At 44.3% G+C, this 10,124-nt stretch overlaps 1 long non-coding RNA gene across 1 annotated transcript; it reads right to left on the reverse strand.

Moving 5' to 3' along the window:
• Positions 1 to 3,678: 3,678 nt before the first annotated feature.
• Positions 3,679 to 9,874, reverse strand: LOC309439028. The gene is made up of 3 exons (XR_014183911.1): positions 9,741 to 9,874; positions 6,822 to 7,095; positions 3,679 to 3,971 (listed from the first exon to the last, which is right to left on the reverse strand). It is a non-coding gene; the product is annotated as an uncharacterized lncRNA (long non-coding RNA).
• Between the last annotated feature and the right edge of the window lie 250 nt (positions 9,875 to 10,124).

The raw sequence follows: 10,124 nt of genomic DNA on the forward strand, positions 1-10,124 counted from the left end.
ATTCCATGACTCCAAGAAGCCTCTGCTGGCAGGGACCGCTCAGTGGCTGGGACGGGTGGGGAAGGCGCAGAGCAGAGGCTGCAATGGGTGACATGGGGCAGCACCCAGTGGGATGCAGCTCTGCAGCAGCAGAACATCTGCCAGGTTCAGAGCTTCCCAATAACCCTGACTCCTCCAGTTTGGTGTTGCTAAAGGAGTGCCCAGCATTGCTGAAAAAAAGGACAGCATAGAAAGGCACTAAATGTATGGACAAGATGATGATGAGTGGAAGGGCTGATATGGAAGGAACGCTGAGAAAGCAATCCTATCTTCACCTCCTCCTTCCCTGCCATGTACCCCGTGTTCTCATTACCACTTAAAACAATTAATCCTGTCTGCAATTGCTAACTTAAAGATAGGTAAATCTTTTCAGTTTTAGGTCAGTCTGATGAAGATAAGCGTGACTTGCAAAACACCTGATCATGAACTACAAAGAATACTGTCCTTGTTGTGCAGACTTTCTGGAACCTCACAATGAGCTGAGTGTTGCTTTAACATGTATCTCGAGACTGTCAGATAAACTGTCCTTTAGCTGAATGTTGCTCGTTATCCACTAAAATGAATATGTAATGCAATACACAAATGTGTAAGCAATTGAGTCTTTAGGACTGCCCTGAGTAGTGATAAGGTTTTGTATATAATGGCTGTCACTTTTCTTTCTGGCATCCTAGCTTTATTCCAGCATCCAGGCTTGTGCAACTCTGTAATAAACAATATCTCTGAGTGCTACAATTTGGCTTTTTTTTTTGCACACCGGGTGACAGAACCCTGGTTTGGGGACAACACCTGCAGAGGCGGAGGGTGGCTCTTGGAGCAGGGACAATGTGTCCCAGCCAAGGGGAGTCCCTCTGGCTTCGTAAGCAGAGGTACCACGTACCCGAAACTGAGACACATCTGCCAGAAAGGAGAACACTTGAGAGGACTGAGAAAAGTAAATAAAAGGGGCTGGAGATCAAAACAAAAGACAGGAAAACAAAGGAGATTTTGTCTGATGACAATAAGAGGAACAGCAGGCAAAAAATCATCCAACAAAAGAATAAAAATCAAGTGACACAGAAGAAAACATAGAATCATTTTGGTTGGAAGAGACTCTCAAGACCATCAAGTCCAAACATTAACCTAAAACTGTCACTAAACCGTGTCACTAAGAACCTCTCTACACATCTTTTCAAGACCTCCAGGGTTGGTGTGTGATACTCACTTAACGCTGGCTTTGCATCGCAGCCCAAACACAACACGACCTCACACAGGGGCACAGCAGAGGGGCTGGAAGGTCACGGTTCGGCAGGAATGGAACTTAAACACTGTACGCTAAGGTCGGACGGCATCCTGTTATTTCAGGACAAGAGTTTGTAGAAAGATGGTATCTTTCACTAGATCAAGAAATACATTGGAAAAAAACATGTAGCCTTCTATCTCAGTTTGGTCCGAAATAATATTTCATCCTTTTCCACATAATAAATGCAGCTTGTCCCACCTCTTGGGGACAGCAGGACCCCAGCATTGGCCTTTCCTGTGGTAAGGCTGAAAAACCAAATTTTTCCTCCAAATTTTCCAAAAAGAAATGGATGAACAGTTTCAGAGTAAGAGTAGCATTAATGAACTCGTTAAGATTCTTTAAAAAAAAAAATCATTAAAAGTTTCAACAATAGCACTGCAGTAACTTTCTCATAATATCACCTCTCAGAGCTGTCCTGAACACCTACATTTCTTAGCGTACCTTTGGATCTTCCAGTACACTTGAACATATATGCAAAAGAGACCCAATGCTTAAAGTTTTTGTAGGATCAAGGATGTATATGCATATATAATTGATACTTAAAGTTTCTTTATGCTTCTGCTTTCCCACAAAACCAAAAGTAGTTCAAACCAGTAAAGCCAATGACAAAATTCCTCATTTGCTGCAAAAACAACAGCACTTTCCATCCCTTAGGTCTGATTTTGGGAAGGCTTTTGAAATCAAATTCCTCTCGCACAGCACAGATCAGACTGTCAGGATCAACTCCTTGTTTTCTTCTCAGCTCCTCTTCTTACATCAAGAGAATAAAGTGATTTGCTTTTGTAATCCTGGGAATTAGTGGTGTTTTGAAGCACAACTCGTGTGTTTTCCTTTAGAATTAGAAAATGAACAGTTTTAGGGAAGATTTTCCTTTCTGTTTCTCGGAGCTGTGTCATTTGCAGCAGGGGGAGAGGAACTGAGGGAAACAGGCATGGAACTTGGAGAAGACCAAGGACTATAAGTTATAACAGTGTAAAGCCATCTTCTCCCTCTCTGGCAAGTCAGCTTTTGTAAAAATCACAAATCCATGTCTCAACTGATATGTATTGGGATGCCCTTGTGCAGAAAGTCCGCACTAGTGCTTACAGGCAGAGGATCTTTTGTGAGTCATTCAGGAAACATTGCATCCTTTGCCATTTCCAGGTTAGTTTAAGGTCTCTGAACATTCCAGGGCAGGGATCAGGTGCCACCACAAAGCCAAAAGAAGCTGGGAATTAGAGACAGAAACCAAAGATGTTGTGCTAACTCATAAATCCTTTTCTCATCATCACTGTACAGCTTGGGTCACTGTCGAGGGTTTAGATTGCGGGGTGACAATCAAACCCTGGCAGGTGTATTGTTAACATCCTCTCCTCCCCCCACTTCCCCCTTTTGCCCCTCCCTCTCCCCCCTTCCCACTGCAGACAGGCGATCGGGAGGGAAAGAAGGAGAGGGAGAGAAGAGTTGGAAAAATTAACAATGTTTTACTAATGCTACTAATAAGAATACAAATATACAAAACCAATCTTGAAAGTGTCAGCAACTGCAGAGCCAGCACCCAAAGTCCTGGACTGGACTCTGCAGCCACCCGGAGCTGGATTCAGTCTGTCACTAGGCCTCAGTTCACAGGGAGGACTAGCAAGGTCCTCTCCTAATGTCGGCCATAAGCAGAAGGGAAAAGAAGGAAAAAGGGACGAGATCCTCGTGATCTCCCACTTTTATATGAAGTATTCATGTGAATGGAATGTTATACACAGTTGGTCAGTTTCTTGGTCACCTGTTTCTCATTGCCCCTCTCACGAGATGTCCATCCATGCTTACCAATAACTTCGCATTCTATTGCTATGTTTACCAAAACATGTATCTGGTTCTCCAGGAAAATGCAGCTAATATGAAGCTTTAGCTGACAGGCAAATTCACTAAAAGAGAAACTTGTTTTTTAACAAAACCATGACAGTCACCTTCTAATAAATGAGATGCAGACAACACACAAAATATATAGAGAGGGAATCAGATACAGAGATAAAGAAAGGCTTCTGCACAAGGAAAGGTTAAATAAACTCAGACTTCTGAAGTAGAAAGAGAGATGTCTGAGGTTTATAAATCATAAGTGGAAAAGGTGGCTAAGGGAGGATTAGTACTTGCTGGTTTTCATAATGCAAGAATTTATTATGAAGTTGGGACAAAAAACACCCACGCAAACCCAAAAGGTTATTGCATAAAAAAAGGACATCATCAGACTGGGGAACTCACTGCCATGGGATGTGTTGGATGGCAAAAGAATAAACGGTTTCAAAAATGATCAGATGAACTGAAAGAGAGGTCTGCTGGCTTTTAAGCACACATGTGGAAGCAGCATCTGGCTCAGGAAGCCCCTAAATCACTGCCTGACAAAAGCCAGCAGGGAATCCTCAGGGAAATGAGATTAGAAACAGAGCAAGTATACGGTCATTACTTTATTATTCATTACTGCTCTCAGTCAGAGGCTGATCCTAGGCTCTTTATCAAGGATTGCAGTTTTCACATTCTTGTATTGGCACGTAGAGAAAAGGAACAAAGCTCCGTACCTCTTCTTGTTTCTGGGAGATCCCTACGGAAAGTCCTTCTTAGTCTGGAGGTTTGTAGAATTGATTTTAGTCTTGTTCATTCCAGTTGTCTCTGAAGATCTGTAAAACTGACATTTCGGAGAAAAAAAATCAGATTAGTAGATGATGCAATTAATTTTGATGACTGTAAATTATCTGCTCTTACATATGTAACACCACTACAGCGTAAGGACCTGCAGGACATAATGAAATTACTAAGAGTCTGACATTGCGTAATGCTCTTTTGGATCCACATACCTCTTTACTCAATTTATTTCTGTAAAACACATCAAAAAGAGCAAATCCAGGTAGCAATTAAACTCAAAGGGTAGACATCCCTACGGTACAAAGCAAACAGAATAAGTTGGTTTCTGGCTGTTCATCTACCTTGCCTCCTCCCCTTAAAATCCCTGGAAGTATTATACTTTCTTATTAAAAAAGAACCCGAAACCATCACCAGTTAGATTTTACTTTCAGGCCACCTTCAGCTAGTATGTTCAGCAGAAGAAATAACATCTTGCTTACTGTTGCCATTCAGTAAGAGTGGACCCCGGTAGCATCAACACAAAGCAAATAGTGCAAGACCTGCAGTTTTCTATTGTTTCTTATAAAAGGTACCTTTTTTGAGGAATTCATTTTAAAAGGCCTACTATAAATGCATAATTTGGTGAAGGTACTTGGAAGCAGTGCCCTTTACAGCAGTTATGCTTGGCTACAATCTGTGTACACATCTCAATGCCACTAACAAAAGACAGGAGAGGTATCTGTGGCAGGACACATCCCTTTCCACCCACCCCACAGACCTGTTACACAGTCTCTGAATGGATTAGAAGAACCTAAACTTGAAATTTTTAGTATCTTCCCCACATCCTCCACCCCCAGGATTTTTTCTCTGAATGCCCACTGAATAACCCAGAGGAAGACACACGTATTGTGGTTTCCCATCTCCGCAGCAAAGTGAAATTCCCTCTGGTTAACCACCTGCTAGCTGTCAAACATGGCATTTGCTGAACAGCCAGTCTTCACCACAGGCACAGACACCACAGCTCTGTTACAAAACTCCACCGCTGGGCATTTCTACTTTTGAAAATCCATCTATTTGCTTGAAAAAAGGAGTTGCTTCCCGCAGTTCATTGAGCATACTCCCCCTCACCCCCCCAGTTATACCTGGGTACTTTTGCCCATGACCACGAAGGAGGACAGAACGTTCACTTCCTTCTCTGTCTTGCTGAAATTCCCTCATTTCACCACGGGCAGTGAAGAAGTTGCTTCTGAACAAGAGCTGTTGGACAACAGCTTCTGAACAACAGCTGCCCAGGAAAGCCTCACAGGCACTTTAATTCATTCAAACAAGTTTTGCAAGCAGCCGTGAGCGGGGGCACGTGCACACGTAGGAACACACAGATGTATCACGGAACCTGGGGTGACAGCTAGAAGGAGCATTTACTGCCACAGCCACAAACTTTTCCTGGAACACTGTGTTTTCAAACTCTTCATGCCACAAAAACGTGCTGCAATAGGGAACACTGATCACATCCAGCTTAACTTTTATCTGACACAGGGTTTTCAAACTGTCCTGGGAAAGAAAGAGCAGCATTAGAGTCCCATTTGTCACTGCAATACCATAATGCCTCTGTGTTACTGAAAGTGGGACATATTTTATGCCCATAACAAATAGGTTAAAAAATCCTCCTGGAAGTTAGAAAAATTACTTCAGGTGACATATCTCAGTACTGACCTGGTGAAATTACCAATACATCAGGAGCTGAAATCCTGAAATTAGGGCTGAGGAAACCTCCTCTCCTCTCTCCTCCTCCTCCTCCTCCTCTCCTCCTCCTCCTCTCCTCCTCCTCCTCTCCTCCTCCTCCTCTCCTCCTCCTCCTCTCTCCTTCTTCTCCTCTCTCCTTCTTCTCCTCTCTCCTTCTTCTCCTCTCCTCTCTCCTCCTCCTCGTCTCCTCCTCCTCTCCTCCTCCTCTCCTCCTCCTCTCCTCCTCCTCCTCTCCTCCTCCTCCTCTCATCTCCTCCTCTCATCTCCTCCTCTCATCTCCTCATTTAAACAATTTTAAAAGCATCCACACAGCACATCAGAAGAGGAGGGGTGAGTCTTGAGGTGTCCACCTTCAAAGCAAACTGCCAGCCACATGAACCTCATGCAGAAACATCAGCTGCTTGTGTTATTACCCCGTATCAACCGCTGAGCAGCTCTGCTCACGTCTGCTCAGAGCAATCAGAAGCAAAATCACAGCAGTAGTACTCAGAACTGCAAACAGAGTCATACGTGGCTCTTCGTTCCTGGCAGATAAGGTGGGTTGGAACTAGACGATGTTTATGGTCCCTTCCAATCCAAACCATTCTATGATTCTATGACAGAGCCCATCTCTGGAAATGCTCCAAAGAGCATCTCTAAACACAGCAGGCACTGTGCCCTGGCAGGGCCAGTTTCATTCATGCATTCAGAGCTCACCAAGTGCTCTCCTCTGCCCATACAGGAACAGGAGATGATTTCTCACGTTTCCTGGACAGGAACGTGGAAATGTCACCCAAATCCACTCCCGAGACAGGACTGCTGATGTCCAAAATAAAATCCCTGCGTGTTAAAGGCTCTTACAAAACCATCAGCGTTCAACTAACCCCAAAGGGCTGGCGTCACTCTGCATAACCAAGAGGACCCAGAAGCAATGTGGAAATTCCATCCTTAAGTCATCGACTGCGACATCCTCCGGCAGTTTTCATCACTGGTACCTCATGTCAACAAAAAAAATCTTTCATCTCACAGTGTGGCCTCTTTTATGGCTTGTTAAGTGAACGGTTCCGTGTGCAGGTTTTTTCTGGTTCAGTGTTTGCAGCCAGAGGGCCAAGAGGTTTTTTTTTTTAAGCAGATTTTCAAATTCTTCTGGGTTTTCCCCCCCATATCCCCAACCAGTGACTGAACTACATACCTGCCGTGTGCCAGATGTTATCTCACATTCACAGAGCTGGTCTGCCATATCACACAGCCACATGGGTTGTGTCACCCATCCTGAACAGGTTCCTGGTGCTGCTTGTCCCCACTCCATGACCAGGTGATTGCTTGCCCAAAAATGCAGGACCACATACAGCAGAGGTATGAACCATAGAATCATAGAACCATGAACAGGCTTCAGATGTTACCATGAGCAGGTTCATGTTATGGGCCACAAACCAAGAACAAGTTTCAGACCATCTTTCTGAACCCTAGAGACAGAGGTGTGAAGGCTTTAGAGGTGCAGGACAGTGTTGAAACAGCACATGGACAACAGATCACCCTTCTCCCACACTAATCTCTTTTTTCTCCTGCCCTAGCATGCTCCTCATGCTTTTAAACTGTTTCCATTTTCACTCTGGCACGAGCCACCAGTCCAAGACTGAGATGTACATGGGAACAACAATCAACCCTGTGAAAACTCAATGGGAAAGATCACAATCACAGACTGGTTGGGGTTGGAAGGGACCTCTGGAGATCATCCAGTCCAACCCACCTGCTAAAGCAGGTTCACCAGAGCAGAACACACAGGAATGTGTCCAGGCAGGTCTGAATGTCTCCAGAGAAGGAGACTCCAAAGATGGGGGGGAGATAAATAGAAAAGACAATCTGTTGTCTCTCTTTATATGCATCACAGCATTTAGGCTTCTTTGCTTCCCAAGTGTTAAATCCAGCTGGTTTTGGTCCTTTTTCCTTGCCAGTCGCTGCATAGAGAGATCCTCCAGGTCAGCAAGGTCTGCCCATGGGCTCACCGCTTATTACTGCCCTGAGAAGGCAAATTGAATAACCCCATCCGAGATTCTGTCTGTGACCAGCACTGGCAGGGCATCTATAGGAAAGGCACTTGTGCCTTGACCATGCAGCTTCTTTCCCATTTTCTGGAACCAGGAGAAAAAAGTTGTTCTCCAAGGAAGGTATGGACAAACACAGAAAAGACACCGGAGGAGAGAAAACAAACAAACAAACACACACCAACCCAACAAGCCCTTAATTCAAATATAGGTTACTCAGCATGCTACAAAAAAATGCAGTATAGTGACCAGACCCAAAGGGATTATAAGAAAGGTATTATTTATTATAGGAAACAAATACTAATTCATAAAGGGTGGAAAAAGTAATTTCTTATATGGTCAGCGAACACTGGAAGCACAATTTGGCCTTCCACTAACTTGTTATAAATCTTGAGAATAAAGGAGAGAGAGTGAATTAGTCCAGACAATGAACTGTGAAAGCTGGATAAATCAGAGGAAAGTTGGAAAATTCAGATAAACTTGATAATTCTGAGAAGACCAAACTAAACAAAAGGAAGGGCACAGGAAGAGAGCATTCCAATGGATGACCTGGAGTGTCACGCAAACCCACGGTTTCTTATTTGATCTAAAAGGCCTCATTGTTTTATCAGAAAAAGTTATGTTACTGTTCTATGAGGATGTTGTAATTTCTGTACAAATATTCCTGGATGTAAGAGAGAGAACAGGAACAGCTTCTGGTGCCCTTTAACTTCTGGACAAGACAGGGCTGAGATTTTAACATAAATTTCAAGTTCCAGTTCTGACTTGGTGCTGACTTACTATGGTTCCTCTTTTGGGTTTTGTTCAAACGATTCCTTGTACCATGAAATTGAGCTAATGAGTGATTACCATCCTTTAAGAGCCACCAAAGTGAATACAACACAACTTGTGATTGCTACGGCACAGGGAAAACATAGAATTTTGTTTCCCTTGATCCCATGGAGAGTTACCACTTAACTAATGTTAAGTGGTAAAAACACATCTTTTTGTTAAAATGTAGTATTTAAAACTAAAGAGTTCAATCAAATATGAAACTCTCATAATTGCTGAGGAAGATATTTTCAGTGATCTTTTGTTTGTGGTCAGTAGCTTACTAGCCAATATAACAGCATTATCTAAAATCAGAGACGGCACATTAAAAGAACACCTGACAGGTTACCTTTTAGCAGGAAAAAAACAACCCTACCCAACCATAAAGGTTTGTGGAAGACAAAGATGATTAGAGAACACAATTATGGGTAACTAGCACACTAAGCAAAGGAATCCCTGATTCTGTACTAATGCTAAGGGAGCTTACACGTTAGTAAAAATAAAATGCCATCAGGCACAAGAAAGAAAAGGATGATAACAGTCGGCAACAAATGGCAACTTCAAAAAGATTCCAGCTAGTGTCTGAATTTTCATCCGCTGAAGTCAAATCCCAGCTTGGCCTTGACTCGTGACCTCCTCAGCACACGCACAACCCCACAGAGAGCTCCTGCTGTTTTGAAGTTCACCGCGATGCAGACAGAAGCAACGTTCCCCCTCCCATCACTGCAGCAAAAACCCCCACCACAAAGCGCTGAGAGGAATCGATATGAGCCCCAGGAGCGCCGGCCCCTTGAGGCAGAGACAGTGGAACATCGCGGGGTTTCCTGCCCGGCCTGTGCATTCCTTCCCAGCGCACAGCACCCAGGTTCTGCGGGTTGTGACACTGTGACACACGCGAGCTGCCAGACAGTTTTGGGGAGGGGGTAAGGATGATAATTCTGTTGCTGTGGTTTGGTTAAAGATGGTTTCCTGTGAGGCTGGGCCTTCAGCATATATGTTTCAAAAGAGACAGAGAGGGAAAAAACAAAAAAGGACTAACAAGCAAGCTAGCTGCAAGCTTAGACTCTCCAGGAAACCACAAAATAACCCCTCTGAAGACTGCAGAAAGCACTAATTCTGTGCCTCTGTCATCTTTTAAGGAGACAAGAGTGGAGGAGGAAAGGCTAGAGAAGAGCCAAGCATGAAACCAGAGCTGAACACACGCCGAGGGAACGTGGGCACGAAGGAAAGAACAACTGGGGAATGCCAAACCCTACCGGAGTTATCGGGAATTTCATCAGCAGCTTCATGGAGCCGGGGCTGCACCCACAGCCGAAGATCCTTCTAGACAGGAACAAAGACAGACACCCGCTGTCAGCGCGGGAGCCCCGCACGGGAATGCCCCTGTGGCGATGAGCAAGCCACGCGTGAACCATGAGCTGGAATTACCAAGCTGGCTGGAGGTACTGCAAGGCTAAGTCACCACAAACAGACTGTGGTTGAGGGATGGTGATATTTTAAGTAGGTCTTCTGCGTAGCAGGGAAGACAAACGAGATGTGGAAGTTGTTAGTGGGATACCCTTGGTGTATCTTTAGCCTTCACCACAAGGGTTTGGAAGCCTCCTGGTCAGGAGCGGAGTGCAGCCTCAACACTGCCCCAG

The sequence above is a fragment of the Streptopelia decaocto genome (assembly GCF_964273445.1).
Source record: "Streptopelia decaocto genome assembly, chromosome: 4".
Lineage (NCBI taxonomy): Eukaryota > Metazoa > Chordata > Aves > Columbiformes > Columbidae > Streptopelia > Streptopelia decaocto.